This window comes from Lytechinus variegatus, chromosome 5 (genome assembly GCF_018143015.1).
Source record: "Lytechinus variegatus isolate NC3 chromosome 5, Lvar_3.0, whole genome shotgun sequence".
In the NCBI taxonomy this organism is placed as follows: Eukaryota; Metazoa; Echinodermata; class Echinoidea; order Temnopleuroida; family Toxopneustidae; genus Lytechinus; species Lytechinus variegatus.
Genome location: NC_054744.1, coordinates 1,489,533 through 1,505,149, shown reverse-complemented (window position 1 = coordinate 1,505,149; position 15,617 = coordinate 1,489,533). Strand labels below are relative to the sequence as shown.

At 35.6% G+C, this 15,617-nt stretch overlaps 1 protein-coding gene across 2 annotated transcripts in view; it reads right to left on the bottom strand.

Annotated features, from left to right (window-relative positions):
* The window catches only part of LOC121415032 (CREB-regulated transcription coactivator 1-like), a 30,453-nt gene extending 22,290 nt beyond the window's left edge, over positions 1-8,163 (bottom strand). For both annotated transcript variants that reach the window (XM_041608090.1, XM_041608091.1), the window contains exon 1: positions 8,054-8,163. The gene's annotated coding sequence lies outside the window, so the exon portion shown is untranslated. The remainder of the gene's footprint in view (positions 1-8,053) is intronic.
* Positions 8,164-15,617: the final 7,454 nt, after the last annotated feature.

Here is a 15,617-nt window from a genome sequence, read left to right as displayed (position 1 = left end):
AGAAAATACCAGGTATTTTGGTAATGTGAAAGCAAACTATACGTAATTTCCCCGAAAGAAAATACCTTCTAAATAGTAGGTACTTGGTGAAATTACAAGAACTTTCGCGGTGATTTTTCCAAGGTCGCAGGTATTTTGGCGATGTGAAAGCAAATTACGGGAACTTTTCGCCCCGTGTGTCTTTGGGTGTCGTTGGGCGCGGGAGCTGTGGGTGGCTGCTGGGCTAGTGATTTTGAATCTCGCGCCTTGCCTGCTTATCAGACCATAATGCGCATGCTCGTAACTTCAGGAACTTATCCCGAAGGGTATGTTTCAGGGCGGTGTGAATGCAGGAATAATTAATGGGTAATTTTCAGCCTAAAAAAGTTCTCGTAATTTAACAGGGATTCTTGTGATCGAGGCGGTTTGAAACCACCTTTTGTGAATTCAACAAAAGATCTAGGTGTCCAGCTTGTTTCATTTATTAGTTTATACAAATTTCTTGGAAATTACAGCTATATGGTTCAGTAAGGCCTTTATTAAAGTCACTTATCAAATTGTAACTTATACATTACCAATTTTCTTAGACAAGTATAAGATGAAAGAATTCACATTGGAGAATTACTTATGGAGGAAGTAATATAGGTGGGGTAGCAGAAAAACTTCAGGAACTTATCCCGAAGGGTATGTTTCAGGGCGGTGTGAATGCAGGAATAATTAATGGGTAATTTTCAGCCTAAAAAAGTTCTCGTAATTTAACGGGGATTCTTGTGATCGAGGCGGTTTGAAACCACCTTTTGTGAATTCAACAAAAGATCTAGGTGTCCAGCTTGTTTCATTTATTAGTTTATACAAATTTCTTGGAAATTACAGCTATATGGTTCAGTAAGGCCTTTATTAAAGTCACTTATCAAATTGTAACTTATACATTACCAATTTTCTTAGACAAGTATAAGATGAAAGAATTCACATTGGAGAATTACTTATGGAGGAAGTAATATAGGTGGGGTAGCAGAAAAATGATGAGTCCATTATTATTTTTTTCATACTCTCAAGAAATGAATATATTTATCAGGTTGGATTAAAATCAAGAGTGGATGGAATATCGTAAAGAGGGGAAGAGAAAAGAGAGGGAAGGAAAAGTCTCTGCTATGGGAGTCTTAAGAAAAAAAAGGAAAAGAAAGAATAAAAAAGGAAAAGTGGAGAGAAAAAAAATGATAAGCAGGCCAGGGGACAGAGAAAGAGAGAGAGGGGGGGGGGGGGGAGGGATAGAGTAATCAATCAACAGGTTGTATCTCTGCATCCAATAAGTAGCATTTTTAACATTCAGATGGGTGTCTGCTGAAGGCTTGACACAGAGCCCAGGCTCCTACAGTTGCCATGGCAACACACCCACAATGCCACTTGAGAACACCGAATTCAGGATGGAAAGATGAAGAGAGAATGGCAGAACATTTAACCGGGGGGGGGGGGGGGCAAATGCTTTGCTTCTCACATGCTCTTTATTTCAATTAATAGACTAAAATTGTGTATATACTTTAGGACATTTGGGTTTTTTATTTTGAAATGAGAGCAAACTATAAAGAAATGCTTTTTTAAGGCCTACATATCACCCCCCAAAAATCATACTTTTCTTTTTATATCAAATCAATCAAACATTTTCATGTTATTTTGCATAAGAAATGTTTACATATCTTGAGTATTTGATGTAAAAGGTGTGTTGAATGTGGGACAACAAAGGGATAAATCCTGCTATAAAATCAGACTGATGTGGTCATGTGATAACATTCCCCTTCCCCTAAGCCCTTCCTGAGGTACGCCTGATCAGACAACAGACTCCCGGGTTCACATAAAAGTCAGCATTAGGTGTTAGCCAGGCCTTGCATACACAAATGAATATAGAAACTTACACAGTAGTACCATACATTCATAATTATCATGTTTTTTTTTCATTATAGTAAAATCCATGTCTTCATTTCTCCAATACACAGTGGTTTCAATTAAACTTTAATGATTAAATGGTTAAGCCTGCCTCAAACCTTAAAGGTCAAGTCCACCCCAGCAAAATGTTGATTTGAATAAATAGAGAAAACTCAAACTAGCATAACACTGAAAATTTCATCAAAATCGGATGTAAAATAAGAAAGTTATGACATTTTTAAATTTTACTTAATTTCACAAAACAGTTATATGCACATCCTGGTCGGTATGCGAAATGAGGAGACTGATGATGTCATCCACTCACTATTTCTTTTGTATTTTATTATATGAAATATTCTAATTTTCTCCTCATTGTCAAGTGATACAACGATTAATTCCTCCCTGAACATGTGGAATTGGCATTCTTTAATATAATATGGTTCTGACAAGTTTGTCCTTATTGTCAAATATGGAAAAAATGAAATAATGTATAATTCAAATAATAAAAAAACGAAGAAATACTGAGTGATGGACATCTCGACTGTCTCATTTGCATGTCACTGAATTGTGGATATCACTGTTATGTGAAAAATAAGCAAAACTTTAAGATGTCATAACTTTCTTATTTTACATCCGATTTTTTTAGCATCATGCTAGTTTGATTTTTCTCTATTTATTCAAATCAACATTTTTCTGGGGTGGACTTTACCTTTAAATATAATAGAACAAATTTCAAAGCTAGTACAAATACAATTCAATTTATCTTATTTTTGAAAAGATTCAAATTATAAATGACAAATAGATTAAATTATTTGATATATTTTTCAATGAAATAAAAATAATTTGAAGCATTATTCATGACAAAAAAATAGAAATAGCTACATGTATAGGCCTACATGTTTTTACAGGTACCCTCTCTCTAACTTATTGAGAAAAATCATGTCCTGTAGAAGAAAATGCTAGAAAACTGCTTAATAGCGTAAGGAAGAATGATATCAGATTTTGGGGAGAGGGGTTATATTTTTCTGTTGATTTCATGCTAAGCTTAGAAACATGTTTGTTTAAATGTCAATATCAACTATCATTCATTGTTCAGAGTTTCTATTTACCTTCCAAAGTTCAAATCATGATATAGTAATAGTTCATTTTATTCACCTACTGATAACCATGATGATATTAACTCTCTCTCTTTCACACACAGTCAACACCCAATATTTTTTATAACCATGCAAAGCTTCAAGTTGATCATATCAATAAATATAGGAGATCCTTCTCACAATCCCACCTTCCCACACAAAGAAGCAATGGGAGACACACCTAAAATTACAAAAAACAAGAAATTCTACTATAAAAATAGCAACAATCATTTCTTTCTGTAACCAACTTGGCTGTACATAGTCATATAATTTTTAAAATTCAGTTTGAGATTTTCATGTGGATCTTCTCTCTTTGTATTCTCCTATGATCTCCTGCATAAAGGTTTAAAAAGTCGTATGCACGCCATGGTCAAACATATATTCCTTCTACTATCATATTAATTTTCTTAAGAGATCTGAAGTGTTAGTCTTCAAAATTATACTACTTTTTAATACCCCTTTCATAAACCCAATTACTATGAATTAGGCGCCTAATAGCAGCATAATTTGGTCGTAAAATTGGAGGACAAGAGTTATCCGCATTACTCTGATGCTGCTATTATCCGCATAATAGCAGCATCGGGATAAGATTTGGAGTTTATGAACGCATTTCCAAATAATGCGGATAATTGCCATGGTGCGGTCACAAGGTCACCCTTTTCCAACACAACCGCATCGGAGGGGGCGTGTCCAGTTGTCATGACGATTATCCGCCTTTTTCAGGACGGGCGCTCGTAAAAATAATGCGGCTTATTTTCGGAGTTTATGAACGCAATTTTTATTGAATTATCCGCATTACTCTTAGGCGGCTAATTGGAGGATAGGTTTATGAAAAGGGTATAATAAAGACCATGCAATTTCAGTTTGGCTCTAACCCTAACCTCCAAGATATTCAATCCAATCTAGGAATATATTTTTGAAACTGTTTAGGTGTTTGTACACAAAATTTACAATATCATAATAGTGCTACACTATAGCAACCTCCTAAATAGTATGCAGGGATCATAAACCCATCCTAGACGTTGCGCGATCATCTCAAAATCGTGTGTTGGAGACCAGCCGGGTTTAGGACAGTTTGTAAAAATAACTGATAAAATGTACAAAACTGGATTATAAAATCGATGTATAGTTTGAAACTTTGCGTGTCTTTACACCCTCCACACATGTACATCTCTTTCCCTCCTATTTCAATGACTATTATATCAGGAATCCTCCAATAATGATGCTATTGGTCTAGCTTTCCTGCAGTCCCTATGGTTATCTATGGTGACTCTGATGATTTATAATGAAAAGCTGCTTCCAGGATTTGTGCAATGCAGCTCTTGCTTTTTGGCAGAGTGCCTAACAACATAAATCCATCAAAGACGGGGACTGAGTTGAACGCATCATAGACTAACGATGCCAGAGTTGAATACATGTATTCTAGCGTACAGTATGTACTGTATTCTGGCTGATGATAATAATAGACTTGGCTATTTCTGGGCTCTGACCGACCACTGCTTAGCATTCTATAAATGTCATCCTGACTTTCTGAGAACAGACGAGCGGAGATGCAATCACAACTCCAAACCTCAAGATCTATTTGTCATCGCTGATAGAGGGATGGATGAACTGACTTACAATTGATGTCTATCTATGATGCTGGTTATGGAAGGGATTTTCCCTAAAAGATGAGTTTCAAATTTAATAATAATAATGACAATAATGTGACTTAAACAAACAGCGTCATAATGAAAAAAATAAAGTACTATCTTAAAGACATGAATCAACATTGTAAACATAATATCAAAACATATCCAATCAAGATGATAATTGCTCAAACATTAAAAAAAATATGAATGAAATAAGTTATTCAGGTCACAAACTGCACAGTTGTGAACATATTCTGATCATGAGAAAACCTTGAACATGGCTGTTGGAAGGATCAATCTTTTAGGATCATTTAACAATATCATTTCAAAATAATTTCCATTGCATCACTTTGATAATCTTACACTTGTTTGTAATTCTCCAACTATACAGTATATCTGTCAATTTTGTTAACTTTCACCGTGTTGACAGAGATCAAGTTTCAAGTTTCTGCTGATACACCGATATTATAACAAGTTTAAAGTAAACCACTTATTACAATAAAGTAGATTAAAGTACACAATTTGTATCCATTGTGTTTTACTCCGTATTCTACCACAAATATAGTGTTCAATTCATTTTAACATAGAGACTGGTAAATATTTATCCAATTATTGATACTGCCTAATATCCAAGCAAAAATCATTGAACAAATTTCCCACAGAATCACCTTAACTAATCAATAGCAGAGAAAAATAATGGATGGTGTGTTTTTTATTGATTTTCTTTCCTCTATTTTGATTTGTTTATACCATACAATGCATATGAATGGTATTGTATTATGTATATTTCAGGGATATCAAGAAAGCTCTTTAATAAGTGCATTACTTTGTTGGTCTTCACAAATGGGTCTTTTATAGAATATAATATTTCAATACCCTAATCTGTTCATCTAGGACTTATTCATGTGAATGGACCGATACAAAGACATGTGTTTTACTAAAACCGTAGTTTGAATACCGTACTCAATACCTTTGGTACACTGTAATGTAAGCCTGAATTTATAGAACATAATTTGAGTTTTGTTTCTTTACCATAACCATGGTTTATAAAAATTTGCAAGGAATGGAAAAGTCATCGTTAATAAAAGGAAATATATATCGCTTTAACATTGCTTGACTTGACCAAAAAAAAAAAAAGTTTTATTGGAATAAAATTTAGAATAATTATTCATCCTAAATAAAAATTATCAGAGAATTATTCAACTTCCAGGCCTGTGAGTGGGGTTTCAAAAAAATAGCAGAAAAATCTGAAAATTTACCTATTTACTATCGCCAAGCCGCTGCATTTGCCCATCACGATTCACGGTGTATTCTAGACCAAAAGCTTCAGTCTCTGTATTTTGGTTGTTCCGCTGAACTGCGTTGGCTCACTCACCAATGCATAGACTGAAGAGCTTGGAGGCCCGTACGTACAGACAACGTATTTTAGCAGTAACGTTAGATCTAACAGTGGAAACCCAATTTTCCGATCTTTTTTTTTGTACATAAAATGTCACATTATGAAAAAGAAATCACATCCATATTTACGAAAAAAATTTTAAAATTCAGAAATATCATACCTTAGACCGCAGTTACCGCTAATTCCTTTGAAAAAATGATTGAAACATCGTCATCTTCGATCCTTTCGTTGGTCAACGTAAGTTGCCATCTTGGATGACGTCATCATCCGTACAGACGTATTTACCAGTCGCAAAATATCGCTATCTTAGCTGCTGCTTTGCGCTTGTATGCCAACAACGGCAACGGTGCACGGTGTGATCCGCAGCAGTTTCATATAGTTACATATACTAAAAATTCGAAACTTCGCGAAGGCAAAATACAAGGCCCCGTAACGTGTATATTCACAACACACACATTCTGCTCGCATCCATTTACCTAGACTTGTTTTCCAGCCGTTTTGGATAAAATAGCGGAATTTTGACTAAGAAAAAACGGAAATGGAACACAGGAAAAAAGCGGAAATTGAAATCGGTCTTAAAAATGAAAATATCGGATTTCCGCTAAATAGCGGAGATTTCACAGGCCTGAACTTCAATTTCATAACAAGTATTGAAAATATTTGTAAAAAAAATAAAAACTTCTTTAATATGAAATAAAATAAATGCAGATACAGATATTAAATTTTGATAAGAAAAAAATATTTTTCATGTAAAACCACAAATTTATCAAGTAAAGCACATTTTTTATTTCACAACCTCCACATAACTATTTCAGAGCATATAATTCATAAAATCTAAAACAATGCAATTTTCATGTGAAACCACAAATTCATCCAGTAAAGCACATCTTCATGTTAAAACCATGAATTTATCCAGTAAAGCACATTTTTTTATTTCATACCTCCACATAACTATTTAAGGGCAAATAATTCATAAAATAAAAAAAATGCACTGAAATGGTGACATATGGTTTTGGAGCGTTTCCAAACACTAAAGATGGGCATTAAACAAAAGTATATGAAGATATTTGTTGTTGTTGGTGTTAAAGGCCAAGTGTCTATTTGAATATACCGAGAAATATCAGACAAGCATAATTAGAAATTTTTAATTAAAAATTGATTTAAATATAACATTTTAAACTATTTCACAGTTATATACACACAATATGGACAGTAGGGAAATGAGGAAACTGATTACTTTATACCTCTTCTAAAATAATATTCGTATTCATCATGTTCTATTAAAAAATATAATTTGTGTTATATGATATATGGGTAGCTGCTCACATATGATGTCTAAGGCCGTGTTTATGCTTCCACTTTACAAGCCAGAATCAGCGTTTCCAAACGCGATTAGTCCAAAACACGGTTGCGTCCATGCTTACTTTCATTTAAACGCTGTTTTAAAACGCCGATCGTAAACTCACAAAAAGATGCGTTCGTAAACGTCATTTGACCAGAATCAGGCTTTCTGGGGAAGTATAAACAGAATGACGTCATTTGGTACATGCTTCCGGTGAGATGAAAATCCGCTGGCAAATACAGTCGCATTGCTTCATGTTATCTCCACGTAATAACAACACTCGGAAAAAAGGCGCGCCAAATTTTACCTCGCTTTCCTGCTCAATGAAAATTACAATGCGAAGCCAGCTGGAGATCGTGATTTCGCCTCTGAAAAGTTAAGCATAAACAGCACTCCCAGAACCACGTTTACGATCGGCGTTTTGAATCGACGTTTGAAAATGCTGATTCTGTCCTCGCAATGGAAGCATAAACACACCCATAGACTTATGAATTTAACAATTTACAATTTTCCTATTCTGTGATTGATTTTCACCAATCCTTTAATATTTTCTCTCTCATTTTGCTGCTTTTAATTAGAATCAACTTATTGTCAGGTTGAACGTCCTGTTTTAAAATTTGAAAATATAAAAATGATTTTTACGTACCTTCTCCAACTTGTGTCACTTGGCGGTGATAGGTAGGGTGCACTGTATGGCGCTGCTTCGTGTTATTCAGTCAAGGAATATAAATAAACATTCAGATATTATAGAGAGACTCACAAAACATTTTGCAGTTTTCTGAAAATAATTCTTTTAGATAAATATAATGAATTAATGCACATAATAATCTGCAATAACTAACTCCATTGCAAAGGGTAATAGGTAACACTGTTCCATAGTCCATATGCTATGCTGTTCAAAATTTGAAATTCAAGTGGAGGAAAATTCTTAAGTCCTTGCAGCTCATGCATGTTTATGTATTGATGTGTGATTTATGTTTGTAATTCTAACCTAAGAAAAAAACATTGAAATGGCAAAATCAAATCAAATCACACTTGAACATTCCCCCCCCTCCCTAAATAATGTGTTTTTCTCACAATTACAGTAATTGAAGAATGATATTAAGTATTTTTTTTTTCCTTATTAAGGGGGTGACAAGAAGACCTTGCCAAGAAAACAGTAAAATGGAAGGTTTGAAATCTGCCTTTGCACTATACATTATTTGCCAGGCATTATTATCAGTACGTGTCAATTTCATGAATATTTCAGAGGCGAGAAACTCGAGGGAAAAAACGACTTTCTACAGACTTCCTCAAGCCACTGGCACTCTAGCCTCACATCAAGCACTCATAAATTAAATATCTGTTATTATTGTCATATTTTAAGATGGATACAGAACCATCTTGTCATTTTGTAAGATTTTTTTTATGATACTCCAGAGTATAGGAATTTGTTTTTTTTTTGCATATGGAATAGAAGTAATTCCACTTCTTGAATTCCATTTTGTTCTGATCAGTAAGTTATCGCATAAACTTGAGAAGAAAAAAAAGAAAAACGTCTTATTTTCTCTAAATTGTGTTACAAATTTATTCTTTGGCTTTACAACTATTTTCTATCTATAAACTTTTAATCTATTGTTTACAGGATATTGATAATATGTCATACCTGATAAGAAACCATGATATGACATGGGCTTTATTTATGTAGTTTCCCACTTAATATTCCTTTTCTGATATTTCTCATGAACATTTTCACAACATCAATAAATTGTAATTAAGAATGAAATACCATGATAAAGTGAATTGCATGGATGATGGAATATTGAGAAAGCAATAATTAAAACTGAATTAAAATGAACTAAAAAAAGAAGAAAATAAACACAATATACCTGAAGAAGCTTGTAATAAGTGGCATGAAGTGACATACATTTAATGTTTTACAGAGTTATAAAAAAGCAGGCTTTGGGAGCAGCATATATCTAGTAAGACTTAACTTTTCAGAAATGCCAGCAAAAATTAGTCTGACATGGCAACAAGCAGATTAAATGACATTTCCTTTTAGAAGAAATTATCAAAAATTACCCCAAGTTGGGGTTATTTGTCAGAGATGAAGATGAACACACAAAACCTATTAGGACAAAGGCAGTTTGTTGAACTTTCAACACAACAGTGTGGCTTTCTTTTGTAGATTATGTTGTCTCACCATAAAAACGCCCCTATGGCAGATATGCACAGAAGGTTAATTTTTTAGAAAAACACAATGAAGATATTGCCGTATTCTGAAGTCGGGTTTAACTTAAACTCAGGTTTAAAGTTGTGGCTTAAGTATGGATAGCCACTTGTTGCATAAGTCACTAACTGTAGAGATATAATATTTGAGCTCATTTAGCTCTCAAATCATTCATAAATTGTCTAGGAAGTATAAATAGATGATTGCCTTCACCATCGATGAATCAGGAAAGAGCAGAGTAAACATAAGAAACATACAACTTAATAAAAATTTTGACATTCTTGGCTTCCCATAATTTTAGCACAGAGTTAGACCATGGTCTAAGTTAAACCCGACTTCAGAATACGGGCCAATGGGTCGTATTCTGAAGTCAGGTTTAACTTAGACCACGGTCTAACTCTGTGCTAAAATTATGGGAAGCCAAAAGTGTCAAATTTTTAGTAAGTTGTATGTTTCTAATTTTTCACTGTGCTCTTTTCTGGTTCATCGATGGTGAAGACAATCATCTATTTATACTTCCTAGACAATTATGAATGATTTGATAGCAGAATGAGCTGAAGTATGATATCTCTATTGTCAGTGATTATGTAACGATTGGCTGTCCATAATTAAACCACAACTTTAAACCTGAGTTTAAGTTAAACCCGACTTCAGAATACGGACCCATGAAGATATGACCTTACTTGTAATATTAGGTTTTACACACTGACACTCAAACTTTCTGAGAGAGCAAGATCGTTTCTTCAATGATATTTTGTGAAATTTCAAACAATGAACATTTTCTGATCTTAATATAGAAATGCCTTTCTTCAGGTAACAAAAATGCGCAATCCAGTTTCCATACAGAGAAAAGATGATGTAGTGAATCTGTCTTTGTGCATAGCTTGTTGAAATTCATATGCAGGGTCATATAGGTTTTTCTTCTTTTTTTCCTTATTACGTCATTATGTCACATTGAGGTCAAAGAAATAAACCAGACGAAAACTTATGACATAATTTTTTTTCTCCATTTTTGCAATAAAAAATGGCAAGAAAATAGAGAAAGGTAGATAATGGCATTCTTCTGAGCAGGCAATAATAATAACTCAAGATTTTAGAAATTATCAATGTATTCACTACCCCTCTGATTACTATATGATTATAAAAATATAACAGGGTTGATAAGAAGACTAGATTTGTTGTGTCTAAACTGGTGGATCACTTGTGCTCTATGGCGGTCATGCATGGATGAAAATTTGATGCCATGAATACTGCAAGTCCCCGTGAGCTAACTAACAAATCGGCCACAAGACTTTCTCCTGTCCAACCGACTGAGAAAAACACAAAGATGGAGAGGGGTATTCAACAGAATTCAAGTAATCATTCAAAATCAGAAATAAAATCATACTTCAGGAAAATTTGATATCACTATACACGTACATGTTTGCTAGCCCCCCCCCCAAAAAAAGGGGGTGGGGAATGAATTCCTTATCCTCCAACACTATTTAGTGGATTTTAATGGCACAAAGATGACGTCCCTTCTTTTTTTTCTTGGCTTTCACAGAGGATTTTCCAACAGAATATAAGCTATCAATCGCAAATATTCTGTTGCAACAACAGTTAAATTATTTCTAGCTGTACCAAATGAGATTACACTGTTAAAAATAATTTAAACAACACTGTTTTCTGTGTTAATTGCACAGTAGTCATTTAAACAACTGTTTAAAATCTCAAAACAACAAAGTTAAAATTCAAGTATTTAATTATTAATAATTTAAACAAGGTTGTTTAAGGTTTTAAACACTTGTTTAAACAATTGTTTGAAATCTCAAACAACAAAGTTTAAATTCAAACATTTAATTATCAATAATGTAAACAAGGTTGTTTAAGGTTTTAAACACTTGTTTAAATTATTTTTAACAGTGTACATTGTTTGTTGCAACGAGCAGATACATGTAAGCAATCACAATTTAACAATAAAGTGCAAGACATATATTGCAAATTTCTTGGGTATGGGTTCCTTTAAATAATCAAAGTCAGAGTGGTCACAATGTCAGTGATAAATTCATATCATTTTTTGCCATGTGATTATCTTTTCTATGTGAACAAGGGTTGCATGAAAGTAACCCACTAGTAGTGCAGCGTTACCATGGATAATCCTCAGGCAAGCTCTGTGGTTGCTATTGGCAACCACTTTCCAAGACATGTAAGCATAAATCTACATACGTGAACATCGCTTCATTTCCCTCACTGCTCAAGGGGTTAGAAAATGCAATGTTTCTGGGACAGTATTTTCAGTGTCAATTAAATTCCCCTTTTCCTAAAACGCTCTCTGTATGTCATTTATTTGAAAAAGATTACAATTTGAGTGAAACTTTTATCCACAATCATTTTCAGATATTTTAAGATTCAAATAAAATGTACAAAAGCGTTTTAACTTGTTTTGTTACTCCCTCACAATTTATTTGTATACAAAATGTGAGGGAGTCCCCCCTCCATCATTTTTTCAAGATGACATGACAATGGTCATTCATCATCTCCATACATTTTTGGGCCTGCCAAAAATACCTTACAGGGGAAATATTGGAGAATGTTTGAGGAATATCCATTAAAGACAAAGAATATTATCAAATCGCTAGAGGGTATTCATTTGTCTCGCAATCTACTATGGTCAACAAGGAAATTCGTGATCACTCTCGCAAAAAGTGTTCACTGGCTTTCTAGGAAATTTGTGATCACTCTCGCAAAAAGTGTTCACTAGCTTACAAGTTCACGAGCTTTCTTTATCTCTTTATCAAGTGAAGAAAATTGTCTGATATCGTACTCTATTTATACTAATCTCCAGGACTGTACGCACGAACGCGAGAACAAAAGGTGGGCATTGATCAGTTGTGTGATTGGTCAGGAGTTTATGCAAATAAGCCGGGGGTATATGCAAATACATGTACACCGTGGGTCGGCAATATGCAAATGCGACCAAAATTGGCGGGCTCGCTAGTTTCCCGTGGGCGGGGGTTGACTAGCTGAGCGGTCCCTGGTTCGGGGCCGGGAACGATCGGGTCGGCGTGCACTGCCAGGTAAGGGGGTATTGTGCTGTCGGATGGTTCGCATCCAGAAATCGGTGATGTCGATCCCGCTGTCTCTGTTGAAGTTGTTAGGACAAAGACGTATACTAATAGCCTCCTTAATCCTGCGTGTATACCGATGTCTTTCTTTGGCAATGCAATGTACACCCTCCCAATCTGGGTGGTGTTGCTTCTCCCAAGCATGTTCTGCCACCGCGGATGTGTCGGTTCGCTGTAACCGAACATCGCGCTTGTGTTCAGAAATGCGTTCAACTATCGGTCGGGCTGTCTCTCCGATGTAAGACCCGTCACATCCCTGGCAAGGAATGTTGTATACTACGCCATCACGTCTGTGATCAGGGATAGGGTCTTTGGTGTGTACAAGCTGTTTGTGTAAGGTGGTGTCCGAGCGGAAAACCGTTCGGATACCGTGACCTTCTTCTAATTGGCGTTTAAGTTGTTGTGAAAGGCCATCTATGTATGGCAAGACTGTACAAGTCTTGAAAACCTTCTGATCCCTTGGTGGTTGTTTTTTCTTGAAAGTATTCTTGATAAAACGGCGTGGGTAGCCGTTGCTGTATAAGGCGCCACGTATGTGTGCTCTTTCTTTCGGGAGTTCAGATGGGTGAGTTATAATACGTGCTGCTCTGTTGAACAGGCATTTAACAAGACCCTTCTTGACTGATTTGTCGTGATGAGAATCATATGGTATGTATTGGTCTGTATGAGTGGGCTTGCGGTAGACAGAGGTGGCGAGTTTCCCGCCCTCGTGTCTTTGGACTAGCGTGTCAAGGAATGCTAATTTCCCTCCTTGTTCAGTCTCCAGAGTGAACTGGATGGACGGTTGCTGGTTGTTCATGTATGCGAGTAGGCTGTCTTCTTCGGAACTTTTTACAACTATGAAAGTGTCATCGACGTATCTCTTCCACACCCGCGGGCGGCATGTGGAAGGGCACTTGGGCAAAGTGATCACAAGTTTCCTAGAAAGCCAGTGAACACTTTTTGCGAGAGTGATCACAAATTTCCTTGTTGACCATAGTAGATTGCGAGACAAATGAATACCCTCTAGCAATTATTTCAATCCGCAATAATGAACCTATTTAATAATATTATTAAACTTTTAAGTTTTTAATTTGTGACGTCATACATGTATACGAGCAGCTGCCTCATATGTTATGTAATATAAAATGCATCAATTTCAATTTTCAATGGTTCATGACTAAAGATGATCTTTGTTTTATTTTTATTTTGTGTTCACAATACAATATAAGAAATATTTACATTGTTTGTAATATACAAAATAATCCATAATGTATACAATATAAACATAATACATAATTAGAAAAAAGATGTAAACATAATACATAAGAAAAAAAATGGTGTGGGCTTATACTTCACATTTTAATGATAAACAAGGCAAAAGCGATTTTGTGTCTCAACCACTTATGAAAATAACCAGAAATATCGTGATTTGCGAGGGCAAGCAAGAGAATTATATCGAAACTTCATTGTAATTTGTGAAATGACTGGGATGGAATAACAATTGTCATAAGAGTCTTGCATGTAAACTTAAACGTTGACCTGAAAATGACCTTTGACCTTATCATGTGACCTCCGACTGCAGCATAACATGCAGGTCCCCCAAGTCTATCTAACATCCAAGTTTGGTTGAAAAGTGACTTACGGTTGCGGAGTTAAGTGTCATAGGAGAGTCTTGCATGTAAACTTTAAAGTTGACCTGAAAATGACCTTTGACCTTACCATGTGACCTCCAACTGCAGCATAACATGCAGGTCCCCAAGTCCATCTACCATCCAAGTTTGGTTGAAAAGCGACTTACGGTTGTGGAGTTATGTGTCATTAGGTTTGTGATGGACAGACAACAGACGATGGACAGACAACAGACGACGGACGGACGACATTTGGATCCGTAAGTCTCGTCTTCATCTCTGACTCTGTTGGGCGAGACAAACATGTATGAAAATGTGAACTAATTTTGATTCCACATACTAGTAATAACGTAAGAAAAAGGACAGTGGGGATATGATGTCATCCGCCCACCTATTGCAACCTTACCATAAGTCAGGAGGGCATGCATATCTGTTTTCACAAAATATTGCTTAACCTTGATGAAATGTTCATTATTTTGCTCAGTGAATTTTACTCTATTCATTTAGATAAAAATTTTAGCATCCCTTTCATGTACTTGACAGTCGACCATATCCCAATATTATCATGTGAAATATTCCTATGGATCAATATACAGGTGAAGTTCTCTTTTTGAACAGCATTTTTGATCAAGACTGATATCAAAGGATCAAACTTACAATGCACTCCCTCAAGGTAGCGAAAATTATGAGTTTTAGAGAGCTACTTGGCTCTGACACACATGCATTGGGTTTGAAGCCAGCTAAAACCAGCATTAGAGCCACCTTCCTCTCCACAATTTGAAGCTGCCTCAAGATACCCCCTACTACCCATGGTCCGGAACCTGTGATTGTGCATCTACTTCAAATCACCTAGTCACATGACACAAGTCACCTGATATTTCAATGTCCTTGCACGGTTCATAAGCTATAAGCAGGCCTGATTCCACGGGGGGGGGGGGGGGTGATTAGAGGACTGAAGCCGCTGTGATGCCAGCATCAAACCACATCCAGAGGTGGACTCAGTCTGAGCGAGGCCCGCGTCAGTCCGTTTTTGCAAAAAGGGGTGAGTTACACACAAGTTTAGCTGACTCTGGCCTAAGTCCACTTTCCATGGATGTGTAGGCCTATCAAAACCCTTAGAATCATGATTCATAATCAACCTCTTTCAAACACGATTCTGAAGAAACATTAAAAACGCACCGTTTTTCATGTTTGTCATTTGTAACACATTTACTTTTACCTGAATGCAACTGTTTCTCCAGAAACATGTTTCAAACTGATTCATATCATGATTCTAGGGCTGAAAAA